This window comes from Ovis aries, chromosome 1 (genome assembly GCF_016772045.2).
Source record: "Ovis aries strain OAR_USU_Benz2616 breed Rambouillet chromosome 1, ARS-UI_Ramb_v3.0, whole genome shotgun sequence".
Classification (NCBI taxonomy): domain Eukaryota; kingdom Metazoa; phylum Chordata; class Mammalia; order Artiodactyla; family Bovidae; genus Ovis; species Ovis aries.
In genome coordinates this window covers 116,716,181-116,732,121 of record NC_056054.1, presented here as the reverse complement: position 1 = coordinate 116,732,121, position 15,941 = coordinate 116,716,181, and the positions used below count along the sequence as shown (strand labels likewise).

The following is a 15,941-nucleotide window of genomic DNA, read 5'->3' as shown; positions in this document are numbered from 1 at the left end:
TTCTGTGAGCTCCACAACATGGCCGGAAGGAAGAGCACACGTACAGAGCAGCGTCCAAGGCTCCCACTGCAAGACCTTGCCTCCCTTAAGCGCAGTTTCTTTATCACCTGACAGTCAATAATATAGTGTCAACCACAGCTTGACTCTCATTAAAGCATTAAATAAGTTTATTTTTACAAAAGCACATGTCTGGGCTTGGTAACTGGTTAGCTTTCAATGGTTGGTTAAATCTATATCAATCCCATTGATAAAGGTCCCTTTGGGAAGAGTAAGAAAGCAAGATAGATTCCGACTTAAGAGTTTGTTTTTTACAAGAAAGAAATCAGCAAGGTAGAAAGAACCAGGCTAAGTCAATGAGTATACACACACACACCAGGCTAAGTCAGTGAGTATACCAACGCACATACACACACCAGGCTAAGTCAGTGAGTATACAGATACACACACACACACACACACTCCAGGCTAAGTCAGTGAGTACACACACACACCCCAGGCTAAATCAGTGAGTATACACACACACACACACCAGGCTAAGTCGATGAGTATACACACACACACACACCCACAGCAGGCTAAGTCACTGAGTATACAGACACATATACCCACACCAGGCTAAGTCAATGAGTACAGACACACACATACCCCCCCTACCTCACTGTGCTGTGCTTCTAGGCAAACTCAGACTGACACCATCAAGCCCAGGAAATTGATTCTGAGCTCAAAGAATGAATACCAAAATGTCTTCTTTTTTCACCCTTTTCCCCCTCTTTATGTACCTTTCTTGCTATTCTTCTCCCAAGCACGATAAGAACCCTACTTCCTCTGACGCCCAATATGTGCCCTCTTTATGAGAGCCCCCGGCTCCAGTCTTCCTCAGTCAGGAAGCATGCTGCCCTGGCAGAGCTCACTGGAAGATGCAGTCCTTCCGCAAGGCTGGAAAGGCCCTTCGGGGAGCTGCTCAGCTCTGGGGCAATCTCACCGTATGTCAGACAAGCTAGCCTGGACACCCTCTTCAATGGCGGCTTTCAAGTTTCCATTGAAAGTAAAGACATTGTAACCAGACGGGAATAGCAGCGCTATTCACGATGGAGGTTTGAGGAAGTGTATGGCAGTTTTGACTCTTGGGTGGGATTCAGACCTCATGTCATTCTTTCCTGCTGGGACATAGAGAAACCCCACACTCAAAATATTAAAAGATAACTGGATACTGCTATGTTTGTATGATGTGTGATCTTAACTTCTTGAAATCATTCCACTGTGTCAGGACAGAGAATGCTTTTCCGGCTCCTGCTGCTGCTTCTGCTAAGTCGCTTCAGTCGTGTCCAACTCTGTGCGACCCCATAGATGGCAGCCCACCAGGCTCTCCCGTCCCTAGGATTCTCCAGGCAAGAACACTGGAGTGGGTTGCCATTTCCTTCTCCAGTGCATGAAGGTGAAAGAGAAAGTGAAGTCGCTCAGTCGTGTCTGACTCTTAGCAACCCCATGGACTGTAGCCTACCAGGCTCCTCCGTCCATGGGATTTTCCAGGCAAGAGCACTGGAGTGGGGTGCCATTGCCTTCTCCAAGTGACTAGCAAAATTTTCTTGTGTATATTACCAAGCTCCATTACAGCAGAACTATTTTTTTCCTCCAACCTTCCAAATGATTTCATCAGAACTAAATTTTAAATAAAGAGCATTTTATTCTCACAGAAATGGTTCCAGTTTTGAAAATCACAGAATAATTCAGTGGCAGGATTCCTAATACATTGTACTGTTGATCTTGAGGGGTCCTCACCAAAGATAGCGATAACCCAGTCTTAACTCACTCCAAGATTATTTCCATTTCCACAAATTACAGAAGACACATGCCACGAGTGAGAGTCCACCTTCGTCCTGCAAGAGGAGGCTTACTGTCTAACAGGAGTGAAAGGACGCCTCTACAGGATGACAGCCACAGAGGTGTCTGACCAAGGACACACAGGGCCGACATCACAGTCGGCAAACAGCGAGCTCCACTAGGGTCGGACACAGGGTCCAGAATCAGGAAAAGTGTGCAACACTTGGGCTGGTTCCATCCCTCCGGCCTCTTTAACTTGGTCCTTCCACTTCTCCCTCCATTAGGGACACAATTCCTTGGAATCTGCAAGAGGATGGGAAGGACTCACTGAATCTCAGGACCACCGTATGACTTCAACTAACACAAATAAATAAGAAGATAATTTCAACTAAATCTGTGTATTAACTATGCTAATATTTACAGTGAGAGATGAGCTGTGATGGGGGCATGTGTCTCTCTCCTATATGGGACATAGGAGAGGAAACAGCTTAAGAAAGGGCCTGACAGAGAGTTTCAGAGCAAAGTTGAAGAAAAAGGATGACCTTTTGGTTTCTTCCAACCCATCCCTTTCCATGGACACAGAACACTGATTTTTGGTTAAGTCACAGTTATAGGAGGAAAGATACTTCCCAGCTTCCCTTGCAGCTAAATGTGGTCATATCTCCAGTGACAAAATTCTGGTGATAGATGAATGGAAATAAGATATAAAACTCTATCCTTAAAGAAGGAATGTCTTTCTTTCCCTTCTCTCCTTTCTTTTCCTTCTCTCCTTTCTTTTCGCTAGATGGAACATGGATATAAGGGCTGGGGCTCTGGCAGCCACTCTGGACCATGAGTTGACCTGGGGAATATAGGCCACAGCAGGGAGAAAAACCAGATAGAAGTCCTCATATCCTAGAGACCAGCCTGTGGTCACCTTCAGTTCAGTTCAGTCGCTCAGTCGTATCTGACTCTTTGCGACCCCATGAATCACAGCACGCCAGGCCTCCCTATCCATCACCAACTCCCGGAGTTCACTCAGACTCACATCTATCGAGTGAGTCAGTGATGCCATCCAGCCATCTCATCCTTGGTCGTACCCTTCTTCTCCTGCCCCCAATCCCTCCCAGCATCAGAGTCTTTTCCAATGAGTCAACTCTTCACATGAGGTGGCCAAAGTACTGGAGTTTCAGCTTTAGCATCAGTCCTTCCAAAGAAATCCCAGGGCTGATCTCCTTCAGAATGGACTGGTTGGATCTCCTTGTAGTCCAAGGGACTCTCAAGAGTCTTCTGCAACACCACAGTTCAAAAGCATCAATTCTTCAGCGCTCAGCCTTCTTCACAGTCCAACTCTCACATCCATACATGACTACTGGAAAAACAATAGCGTTGACTAGATGGACCTTAGTCGGCAAAGTAAAGTCTCTGCATAAACTTGCATTTTGTTTAAGCCAATTTATCTTGGGTTTTGGGGAGGTTTTTGTTTTGTATTATTTGTGTTTGGCAGCCTAACCAATCTGAGCTAATACACTCTTAAAAAAAGAAAGAATAAACTCTAGAAGGCAGAGTGATTTCATGCTGGGTGGAGTGTTACAGAGAAAATTAGAAAGAGGCAGGTTTAATAACCAGAGGCAAGCCACAGAAACACCTGAGTAGCCACTGGAGAGAATTTCTTCCTACAAAAAAAAAAAAAAAAAAAAAAAAAAAACCTAAAAGAAAAGATTTAGAACAGATAGAAAAGGGTTGATTATTAGAGGGGTCTCTCTTGGGTGCCACGTAGTCTCTCAGCAGAAGTGAGAGACCTGGGCAGTCTGGAGAGAGGGAGCATGGCAACAACAGGCCTCCTGGTCAGGGTGCTGGTGGCCTGGGGGAGTATAGCTCAAACCAGGAGGGAGAGGAGGGTGGTGAGGGGTGGCTGCGTGTGCAAAGTAGCCAACAGCGCTCTGCTGCCTCTGTGATGAAGGAAGCGAAGAGACTCTGTCTTGAACAGAAGAAAGCTAAGACAGGCTAAACTGTCATCCTGGAGCTAAAGAGAAGAGAAGGAGCAATATGTGAGACCAAGTTCTAATAGATGACTGTAGGCTGTTGGAACTTACCCACCTGTATACAGCTTGTATTTGTATATTTCCTTACACTATAGCACAACAATGTTTGTACTCTAATTGGCCTGTTAGATCTGCCAGTTCCAGAGGAGTGGAAGAGGGACACAGGGGAAGAGAAAACCTCAGCATGACCCATTTAAAGAAGAAATCACCTCCACTCACTTTGGTGGTAGCAGAAATTCCCCAGCAGAAGGACACTGGGTCTATTTCTGGGCACCCCAGGTCCATTCAAAACACCTGCCAATTAGCTTTCCTTTTTCCATGATCACAAACACCACCTGTGACCCCGGACCATCATCTCACAAACGCACACAAGGTCAGTCAGGGTCTTTCCGGGAAAACATGTGGGTAATCCATCACCAGTCATTACAAAAACCACCCCAAGCACAGGTCTTGGTGCTAATGAGTCACCAGAGTCATTCTCAGACACCGGGGGCTGCAGAACCTACCGGCAAAAAGGCGGCAGGAGAGGCAAGAGGTTTTCGCTGCTGTTCAAAAGTTCCTGAGTTTGGGCCTCAGAAAGCATTAAGTCTTTGACTGAGAGAAGGCTGGATGGTAGGACAGGATGCTTGCTGTGTCTAGAGTCTCATCCTGGGCAAGAGAATGAGGATGCTGAACAAGGAGTGCTGGTGGAATGAAGGCAGGGCCCTGAGATGATGGGCTCCAGGCTGCAAAGCACACCTTCAGTCACCACCAGTCCTGTCTCAGCATAAAGGGGAAACATCTCAGGGGGACCAAGAGAGGTCTCGGCTTGTGACGTTTCTGCTTCAGGGAAGAATCCATGGAGCCATCATTTGCAATTCTTCCCATCTCAGCACCTGTGCCTTTCCTTAGGGAACGAGCTGCCCGGTGGCTCTGAGCTCCCAGGCTGTGCTCCACAGTGTCCCCTCTTCCCGCTAGAGTCCATGTGGCCGAAATCTTAAAAACATAAACACCTGTCCATCAAATAGGCTTAACTCTTCTTGAACTTGAGTGCAAGCATTCAAATTCCACCCTGAACAGGGCTTCCCAAATGCCGATTCAAGTTTCCAGGGGGACATCTTAAAGGAGAAGTAGATTTCAAGTAAATGATTGCAACTTATCGAAAATAATGTGCTACTTAGCGTCTGCAGCACACATCCTGGCAGGCAGCAAGGGGAAGCAGCACTGGAGCAGATGGGAGCGATTAGGCTCTGATTTTCAGCCGGGCTTTTTCTTGTCGGTATTGCCTCTGCTTGTGTTTACATCCTGGTAAAACCAGGACATTTGGGAGAGGGGAGAGACGCATTCTCTGGACCATTCCTTCTTTCTGTGTGCCAGAGATAGAGGCCCCCCACCCCCACCAAGAACTCTCACACAGAAGGTGCCCTCCCCCTGTGGGGACGTAAGGTGGTCATCACAACTACCATCATCAAAAAGCATTTAGCTCCATGAGGCGCTCACTAAATACATCAATGGTTGACAGAGAGACAGATGATGGGGATCTTAATTTTCCTTTAAAGATCTGCCTCCCTGAGGCTAGGCCTTATTTACTGTGATTCTTACTATATTTATCTGAACAGGTATCTTGTTTCCTCCTCCACTGAATAAGATGACATCTCTCCGACCCACAAAATCTCTCTCAACTGTTCCACCAGGCGGATGTTAGCACGGCCCTTTCTCAGGCCCCTTAGTGATGGTACGTCACTAGCAAATTGCATCTGTTTTGCTGAGGACACTGCTGCAGAGGGCTGACTGCCCAGTAAGTCCCGGCAGGACAGAGAGGAGACCCCAGCTGTCCCCAGTTTATCGGAGCCCTTACAGGGGCTCATGTTCTTTGGGGTAACAGACACAGAGTAATCTCAGAAGCCAACTTTGCTTTTCTCTTTCCAGGCTGCTTGCTTTCCAGTGGCACTCTGACTGTGCCAGACTAGTCATGTCCACTTATGTTTAGTGACAGCCTTACAGCTCCGTCAAAATAAAAATCTCAGCCTGCACAAAGTGTTGCTGGCCTGTATAATTTCACCAACACTGCCACCCCGACAAGGACCCAGGATGGTCTCTTGGTCAAGCAGTCACTCAACAAACATATGCTGTGTATCTACTCTCTACTGGATCCTATTTCAGCTGGGGAGACTCACCCAGAAATAAGAGAAGTCTGTAGACTGGTGGGAGAAAGACAAATATCAGCTGATGATGGAATCAAAGTGATCAAACAGGTGTGTGGATAAATGCATGGGAGATGTGGAAACAGGATATTTTCTTGTGTGAGAATGAAACTTTGCAAAGCAACTTGCCTAAAATAAGCTCATTTGCTTATATTCTCACCTGAACACTATGCGGTATCATTATTCCTTTATTCAGATGGGGGAATGGAAGCACAGGGGACTCAGAAGGGCACACAACTAGTTATGCAGCGGACTCACATCTAGGGCCTTCTCTCTGCATCACAACCACCTCCAGTCTTAGCCAGGCTTAGGAGGCAAGCGAGGGCCAGGGCCCCGAATAAAGTACAGGGCTGACCCAGGACTCTAGGGCCGGAATTAACAACTGGCAATTTCCACAGGTTGAAGGCCAATGTGAACTTTCATGCTGCCTTTTGCAGAATCTCATTTCTCTGCTCTCCTGAACCAGGCTAAACCAAGAGTAACAACTAACAACACACACATGGTTTTCCCAACTTCAATGCACTCTGCTTACGACTTCAAGTAAACCGAAAAGTCACAGAATTGTTTACATACCAAAAAATGAGTTTGCAGTGGCACAACCTTTTTAAGCCAAATTTGTTTTCTCTTCTTGTGTCAAGAGATGTGGAAGTGAAATTTATGTTGCTGTGCTGTTGGTCTGTTTGGTAATGTATGACAGGGGTTCCTGGCACATGACCTTGGCTTTAAGGTTTGACATCACACCCTCCAGTTCCAGGTTCTCTCCCCAGGTTGCAAAGCAGAACTATGAGGCCATCTCTCTGCCTTCATGCTACCAAAAGACACTTAGGCTTATGGGAAAATGAGGAGATAGCCGCTTTGATGTCCTCCAATGAAAAAGTGCTGAGCACTTGCATCATGACGGTTACACATACTCTTCTCTCCATTTTTGAAATTCGACAGATCATCCAAGTCTTGTTTACAACATGGGGTATGAATGTGGCATAAAAACAAAATTAAAATGTAAAAATATTTGGCTAAACGTGTACACATATATATGTACATTTCTATTTTCTTATACATTCCTTTTGTTTAGAAAAATTTAAGTCATGGAATTATTCTCAGCCTTTCCTCCTCATCTTCAAACATTATATCAAACTGTGATGGAATCATGGCAACACAGGGAAAACAGCTAGCTAATTTAAAAATTCAGTATACCAAAGCAAGTTACGTACATGCAGTTTTCTTTCCTCTTCTAGAGAAGATACCAGGAAACCAACTTTGGTTCCCGGAACCCTAAGGAAGGTTCTGCGGCCTTAGGGCACCATCATGCAAGGTCTATTATTTGCGTTATTTTGGCATTTCTTAACTATGCCTGTGACAGTTGTTTTTTTTAAATAGGGGGTGGGTTGCAGTGGCACATGAAAGTGGTCAATATAAGTCTTATATAGCAAAATTACTACTTATTGCGGCTGCTGCTGCTAAGTCGCTTCAGTTGTGTCCGACCCTGTGTGACCCCACAGATGGCAGCCCACCAGGCTCTCCTGTCCCTGGGATTCTCCAGGCAAGAACACTGGAGTGGGTTGCCATTTCCTTCTCCAATGCATGAAAGTGAAGTCGTTCAGTCGTGTCTGACTCTTCGCGACCCCATGGACTGCAGCCTACCAGGCTCCTCTGTCCATGGGATTTTCCAGGCAAGAGTACTGGAGTGGGGTGCCATTTCCTTCTAGCTGCCACCTAATGGCTATGCAGGTGTGGGTGGGTGGATCCACACTGTTACACTTTTAAATTCCCTTTTGTTTTGCTGCCCAAACCTAGCTAATTTGGCTGCTGGTCTTAAAACTCAGGCTGGAAGAAACATATCTAAGATGAGAGTTGCCCAGCCTTTAGGTGACAGAGATGGAAAGAAATATGAACAGAATAAAAAACAGAGGTCTTCTTAATTGCTCTCTGCCTTACTGCTATTTGAGCAGCTTTCTCTCTGCAAAGACCCCAGACTCTCAAAGGGCTTCCCAGGTGGTTCAGTGGTAAAGAATCTTGACAAGTAGAAGACATGGGTTCGATCTCTGGGTCTGGAAGATCCCCTGGAGAAGGAAATGGCAACCCACTCTAGTATTCTTGCCTGGGAAATCCCATGGACCAGGGTGCCTGGCGGGCTACAGTCTGCCAGGTTGCAACCAGTCAGATACAACTTAGCGATTAAGCAACAACCACAGCATAAGACTCTCAGAAGTCATCAGTCTGTGCTTAGGTCCCATGAGAAAATGCGCACAGCCAGCTCTGCGGTCAGAGGCAGAATCACTGGGACGCAGCGTCACTCTTCATTTCTTCACTCTGAAACAATCCTGAGATTATCTCAAAGATGCTATGGTGAATTTCAAGGTACGGCTTCCCTGGACAATTATTCTCTCGATAGCCAAGCATTTACTCCGTTCATGCAGAGAAGAGGAAAGGACTCCATTACTTGCCCCTCCATCATCTGAATGACAGCACCCATACTCTGTCATACACACTGGGAACAGGAATGTACAACCCTGGCATCACATGTAGATACCCCATATATTTTAACTGAGATTTAGAAGTTCAAGCCATACCTACAGTGATGGCATATTAAGGGTATAGGTTTATCATCCTGTAAATTTAAGGAAGAGAAAGTCTATCAGTGTATGTCAAAGAAAGCTTTCATGGCTGAAATTAGACTTAAAACCTTGGAATCGCTTTGTTTCATGTAGGACAACCCTCTGTGTGGTTCCTTCTGGATTTTTCCTAGGAGTATAAATTCAGTTCCAAAGAAAAATAAATCTCCCAAGGGAAAACAATTTAACTATTTGGAGAATGTGTTGATCTTTAAAAGACACCGATTTCCCTAATAAAGGGAGAGAGGAGAGTGTTAAGGGATGTGAGTAGGGGGTGGGGAGAGAAAGAAAATAGTGGAGAAAAACAAGCAGAAGACAAGAGGAAGATAAAATAACCCTCAAGTTGTTCGTGGAACAGGAATTACCCTGGGAAGTCCCTGGCAGTCCCGTGGTTAGGACTTTGCACTTTCACTGCCAAGGGTGGGGGTTCGATCCCTGGTTGGTTGGGCAACTAAGATCCCTCAAGCAAAAAAAAAAAGGCATTACACAGACCAGATGCTCAGTGGTTAGGACATTATACAGAGGCCCTTCCTTCTAAATCACGTCACAGCATCCTTCCTAACAAGATACTTGGATTTGCAATGTGCTGCACTGCCTTTAGCTGGCTGTGCCCTTTACATCAAAGGAATGGACACCCGTCTGTGTCCCTGGGGCCTCAGAGTCTCTCCTTCCTGGAAAGAATAGTAGGAAAGGTACGAGAAGGAATACACATGCAGTGAGCTACGATAAATAGCTAACAATTTATATTTACATTCATTCTTGGGCAGAAACCTTCTTTACTGCAATATATTAATTAGGTTATTCATTCATTAAATCAAAAGCACCTTTCTCTGAGTGCTTAGCAAATGCCCGGCAGTACTGTGTTTATTGGAGACACAGAAATAAAAAAAGCAAAATGCCTGCCTAAAGGAATAAATGGTTTCAAGGAGAAAACAGAGAAATAAACAGTTTTAAAATGCCCTGGTGTGGAGGAAGTTTACCCTCCAAAAGGCCTCTGCTTGTGATATGATCACAGTTAAGTGTGCTGACATTCATCCTGATTTCCTTACTCCAGCAAAGGCTGTCACATATTCAAATACGCAAACAGACACCAACATATGCTGGCACAGAGGTGGACCAAGGCCAAGGACCAGGTGCTCCCGCTCACCTGTAACCGTTTCAGCCTCACCATAGCCCCACATGGATAAATGCATCAACCACTTGCAGGACTTAAACACTTAAGAGCCACTAGTAAGCAGAGCCTCAGCTCTGCGTCCCAGGACAGGACACCCCACCCTCTCTCCCTGGAGAGCTGCTTCAGTGAACAGGGGGTGGGGGAATTCTGAGAGTGTAGCCAGCATCCATCATGCCAGCAACCCCTGGCAGGCGATCTTAACAAATGCACTTCCTCCTCCGGGAAGAATCGGGGCTCCGTAGCCTGCAAACAAGCCACAAGCTGCACACCAGACCAGAGATGGGCTGGGAGGGAGGGGCAAAGGTGGTTTTAAGGCTTTTGTGGCTTTGAAGAAAAGGTCTCTGAATGTGAGAAAGCATTCAAATAGTCTCTGCAGGCATCCTGGCCCTGTGGTTGGGCGCTCTTGGGTCTGTGGCCGTTGAGTTCACCACAGGCTCAACTTCTTCCCAGCGTATTCCTCTCTCATTTAGCCCTCGAGACACCCGCACAGCTGGGGTGGCTCTGCAAACCTCACCAGCAGGTGAAAAGTCTGGGGCAGTGATCTTTCTCGCTTGATCTTCGACAGGGCGTCCTGGAGGCAAAAGTCAGACTCTCAAAATCTGAACTCGTTTCTTCCGGTACCAGAGAAGAAAAGTAAATATTTAACCACAGGCACAGAGGTTGAAGGAGCAGCAGCTATAATCAAGACTCAGCTTCTCACCTCTCCCCGAGCTGAGGTGAAGATCCCCCACGCCTCTATGCAAGCTTACCCAGGGCAGTGAAACCCAGGCTCCAACCAGCAATAATTCCACATATAAACAACTCTTGCTCGGCATGAAGCACACACCAGACAGTAATCAGCTTATCTAATAGAACAGGCCTCTTTTCCTAACGTGGAGGAGGATTAGCAGGCTTGAATTACAGCCGTGAAGTGTAATCAAGCTCTGATCGACACTGGCAAAGGATACTGTATATTCCTGCTGGGCCATGGGTTGTTGGCGCGATGTGGTGTACCTACAGGGGATGCACAGGAAACGTTTGTGATGGTAATGACTCTGGGAGACAGCAACTGAGCAACGGGAGAAAGCAAGTGTTATGGGAGAAAAATTAGATTATAGCTGGTGCCCACGTCCTCCCTGTACTCCTTCCAGGCTTTGGAAGCTCTTAAAGTGACTGCATTTGAAAAGATTTTGCAGGTCCATTAAGAATATACTATCCCCCTAAATCATAACCAAAGGTGAACTCTACCCTTGGTTGGCCACAGAAGATACTTCATTGCTGTCTATGACACAGATCCCACTGTCTCTAACCACAGTGAGGGCTATGGCGTAGGAGTGCTGTGCACATCCTGCGGTCCAGGCATGGGAATGGAGCAGGGAATACGGCTGCCATGGAAATCACAAAGGAATTCGTACTGGGCCTCAGAAATCCCCTGATAGCTCGTTGGTAAAGAACCTGCCTGCAATGCAGGAGACCCTGATTCACTTCCTGGGTCAGGAAGATCCACTGAAGAAGGGATAGGCTACCCACTCCAGTATTCTTGGGCTTCCCTTGTGGCTCAGCTGGTAAAGAATCCGCCTGCAGTGCAGGAGACATGGGTTCAATCCCTGGGTTGGGAAGATCCCCTGGAGAAGGGAAAGGCTACCCACTCCAGTATTCTGGCCTGGAAAACTCCATGGACTGTATAGTTCATGGGGTTGCAAAGAGCTGGACATAACTGAGCGACTTTCACTTCACTTTTCAGAAATCCAATAAAATGATTTAGGAATCCCATCCTCACTTTGAAGATGTCAAACCAACCCAAACCAACTAGCAGCTGCCTTTTCTATCACCCACCATGGAGACATCGCATCTCACTTGGGAGGCCAGCATTTAATGACAGGCTTGTGAAAAGGTCATCTTTATTTAGTAAATTCCATGATAGGAGAAAAAAAATTCTGAATTTTTTGAAGCTTCCCAAAGGACCCTTATATCCTACCTAAAAAGGAAAACATTTTACTCTAAGTCTGTTTTCTCTCACTCTGCCCATTTCTTGGTGATGAACTTTTCTTCACATCCTCTTAGAGCAGCTCTCTTAAGTAAAACAGTTCAAAAGGCCAGTGGCCTTCTCTTCTAAAAATAAAGAATCACAGCTTCCTTTGTAATTTCTCATCTATCTTGACATCGAGTCTTTTTTCCCATTCATGTTTCTTAAAGATCAAAGAATCCAAAGTGGACATAACATTTTAGGAAATTGCTTCCACTAGCGTGAGGAGTGTGCACGTGAAAGTCGCTCAGTCGTGTTCGACTCTTTGCGACCCCACACACTGTAGCCTGCCAGGCTCCTCTCTCCATAGGATTCTACAGGCCAGAATACGGAGGGGGTGACAACTCCCTTCTCGCACCCAGGTCTCTCATATTGCAGGCGGATTCTTTACCGACTGAGCCACCAGGAATACTGGAGTGGGTAGTCTATCTCTTCTCCAGCAGATCTTCCCGACCCAGAAATCGAACTAGGGTCTCCTGCATTGCAGGCGGAGTCTATACACGCTGAGCTAGCATGAGGGATGCCAGGAAGACGACTTCCTGACCTTCCTGCATCCTGGCCCTCCCTCTCAAGAAGGATCCACTGCATCCTGCTCACCTTTGCCCCTTCCCCCAGGGGTCCCCGCCAGACTTGCTTCCCTCCACTACAGTCTCACCTCTAATTCTCTCTAACACCAAATTCTTCCTGATACACTTAGCAGGTGTCTCGGGTAACATGAGTGCCCTTGGAGAGAATCCACCGGTGAGGAAGGAAGGAGCCGTGACCAGCAAGGTGAGAGGTAAAAGGATGTGCATGGGCCGCCTGTCCTGCCAGTCCCATCCCATTCCTCACCGCCTTACCGCTTAAGATGTGCAGCCCCCAAACCCTCTTCACCCATAATCACAGCATGGAAACCTCACAGCAGAACCTTTTAACTCTATGGTGTCTGACATGAAATTGTGAAGCCCAAACTGTCAGACACTACAGCAATAGGTGCGTGAAACCATTTAAAACAATCAGGCAGACTACAGTATAACCACCAGTGCACATACGATACTCGTGTGTCTATAAGCAAGAGCTGAGCTGAGTGGGTCCCCCAGTTCTATCAGGGTACCACCCATTCACTGAAAGTAGAAGATAAGAGAGGACATTGATTCAAGGGCTGTGTGTGGTACCTGTGTTTAAGATCTGGATCAAGGAAGGCAGAGCTCTGTTCAATGAGTGACATGCGCCGAAGATCCTCCGAGCACTAAGAATTCACTCCAAGGTGCAACCGAAAATAATTCTAGGATTCAAAATTGTGCCACCAACACAAAGGCTGAGAACACGTGCTCTTAGCAGGACAAAGCCAGCCAAGGCAAGAAGAACCCGAGCTCTATCAAGAACGCCTTTGGTGTTGAATTAAGCTGACCTGACCTCACGTTAGTCTGGATAGCTAAGGAACAGTCAGGGCTGAAGCCCAGAACTGGATGTAATCAGATCTGAGAAAGCAGACACTACGAATACAGAGGGCCTCTCTGGGTCTGAGTCAGAGGCACCTCCCTCTCTGACAGGCCCCGCCACTTATCTTGCACTCAGGGGTTGCCTCAGTGCAAAGTACTGCCATCTCTGCTCAGACTTTCAGCCAACCCTAGTGTCATCCCTGGGGCCCTCCAACTGGCCTTTCAAACCTCATTCCAGTATCTCCACCCAAAACAGTATGCAGGGCTGCAAATACTGCCCCTCACATGCCAGCAGTCTTGAGGGGGAGGAAGGGCAGGGGAAGGGGAGTGGGCATTGCTGCTCAGGGGCCATCCTCCAAACCACACGTCCAGTATCAGTTACAGCTTTCCAAATTGATATGTGACGCTGATAACAAGAGTCAATCTTTGCACCCGAGTGAGTTAGCACAGTCCGCAAACGGGAGGCTGCCTCTCCCTTCCAGACCTGGTGTGAGATGTATCCACACGCTCTCTGCAGAGCCCTCTCAAATTTATTTTCCCAGCTGACATCTTATACGGCCCTATCAACAAGCACGTTGTCAAGGCGGCTTGTCAGAGTGGGTAATGGTGTTGCATCTTTGGCTAGGCTTTAACATGTCTGAAAGGATCTGAAACCGTATGCTCTTTTAAATACAGACTTTGTGAAATTAAAAAAAAAAAAAATTGAATCGCTGAACTCCAAAAGTCAAATGGCAAAGAATCTGGGTAGAGTAGATCTGTTGCACATTCCATTCTGTGGGGAAAACCATTGCATAATTAGAAGGTGTTTTTGCATCTCTCTGTTGAGTTTCGGATCTGTAGCTAAAATGAACCTTGTGTTTAAAGCCACCAGGAGCTTTCATGAACAAGGCTGATCAGACAGAAGTGTGGCTTGAGCGCCTGAGAGCAGTGCGGCTTTTCCTATTCTTGGGGTAGGGCCCAAACTTGACTGAGCCCTACCTTGCCCTACACAAGGTCTCAGGTTTCTACATTCCATTCGCCTTCCCTCATGTTCCCCCAACCCCCTTTCTGGCCTGGAGGCCCGCTGGGTCCCAGGCTGCAGGTCTGGCCAGGGCAGATGGGTAATTTTTCCTTTCAGCTTTAATGGCTGCTATTAACAATAAGTTGCCCTGCCCTACTGATGGCTCAACTTTCAGCTTTTTCTCTGATTGCCTATGAGTAACACTGTGTCACATGAGCTGTGTTTAACAGAGGTGTAATAAATGCCAAAGAAGAAATATTACCCAAAATAAAAAATAGTTTGTCCCCGTGTGGCCAGGATCTCATGACTCACAACAATGTTCATTTCAGCTTCTAACATAATTTCCATTTGCATTCTTTTTTTAAGGGTCTCTGGGGGCTTTAAAAAAGCTGTTTAAGAGGAAAGGCAGAAAGACCATAGCAATTGTCAAGTTTGGGGATTTCTGCGCTCCAGACAATTGCTGCCTGCAGACAAGAGACAGACTGACAGAGGGGTGCGTCCTACAGACACAGAGGACAGGGAAAGGCAGGCAAGGGGCTCATTACTGATGGTCTGCCTCTGGCAGAAGGCGGACTGACCTCCTCAGTGTGGTTCAGAAGGTGGGCTTGGCAACAGGAGACAGAGATGAAGGAAGGGGAGGCTGGACCCCTACTACCCCTCCCCACTTCTACACACACAGACACACACACAGACACACACACACACACACACACACACACACACAGGAGACAGAGATGAAGGAAGGGAAGGCTGGAACCCTACTACCCCTCCCCACTTCTACACACACACACACACACACACACAAACACACAGACACAGACACACACACACACAGACACATGCACAGACAGACAGACAGACACACACACACACAGGAGACAGAGATGAAAGAAGGGAAGGCTGGACGCCTACTACCCCTCCCCACTTCTACATACACACACAGACACACACACGAGACAGAGATGAAAGAAGGGAAGGCTGGACCCCTACTACCCCTCCCCACTTCTACATACACACACAGACACACACACACAGACACACACACGAGACAGAGATGAAAGAAGGGAAGGCTGGACCCCTACTACCCCTCCCCACTTCTACACACACACACACACACACACACACACACACACACACACACAGGAGACAGAGATGAAGGAAGGGAAGGCTGGACCCCTACTACCCCTCCCCACTTCTACACACACACACACAGACACACACAGACACACACACACACACACACACACACACACACACACTCCTCGAGGCAAAAAAGATACCAAGTTCTCATTTAGTTGCAGGAAAACTCCATCTCCCTTTTGATAATAAGCAAAAAATACTTCTATGTTTTTCAAATAGTAGCTGGTCAGAGCTATTCCAATTCCAAAGAAAAAAGCAATAAACTCTCAAATCCCCTGGCAGTCCCTTGGTTGAAAATGTGGGCAGAAGTATTCCAGATTTTCAAGGTTTTCAGGGAGTAGGAAGATGGAGGTGGAGGCGGGCCCTCAGGAGGCCTGGGGGTGAGATGCGCCCCTCCTGTGAAAGCTGGGATCTTAAGGCAGCAGTATCAAGAGGTACCTACTTTTTAACGGGCCTTGCCTTTGAAAGAGGCTGGCCAAAAGCAGCCCATGAGGCAGTCTGTAGTGAGTGGGTGTGTGAGCGTCTCCTTTACAGGCTGGAGCCCTCCTCAACTCCTGCTCC

General features: G+C 47.0%; 1 protein-coding gene across 6 annotated transcripts in view; it reads right to left on the bottom strand.

The window, feature by feature from the left end:
• Nucleotides 1–15,941, bottom strand: part of PBX1 (PBX homeobox 1) — a 336,948-nt gene that overhangs the window by 111,607 nt on the left and 209,400 nt on the right. The gene's annotated exons all lie outside the window — the stretch shown is intronic.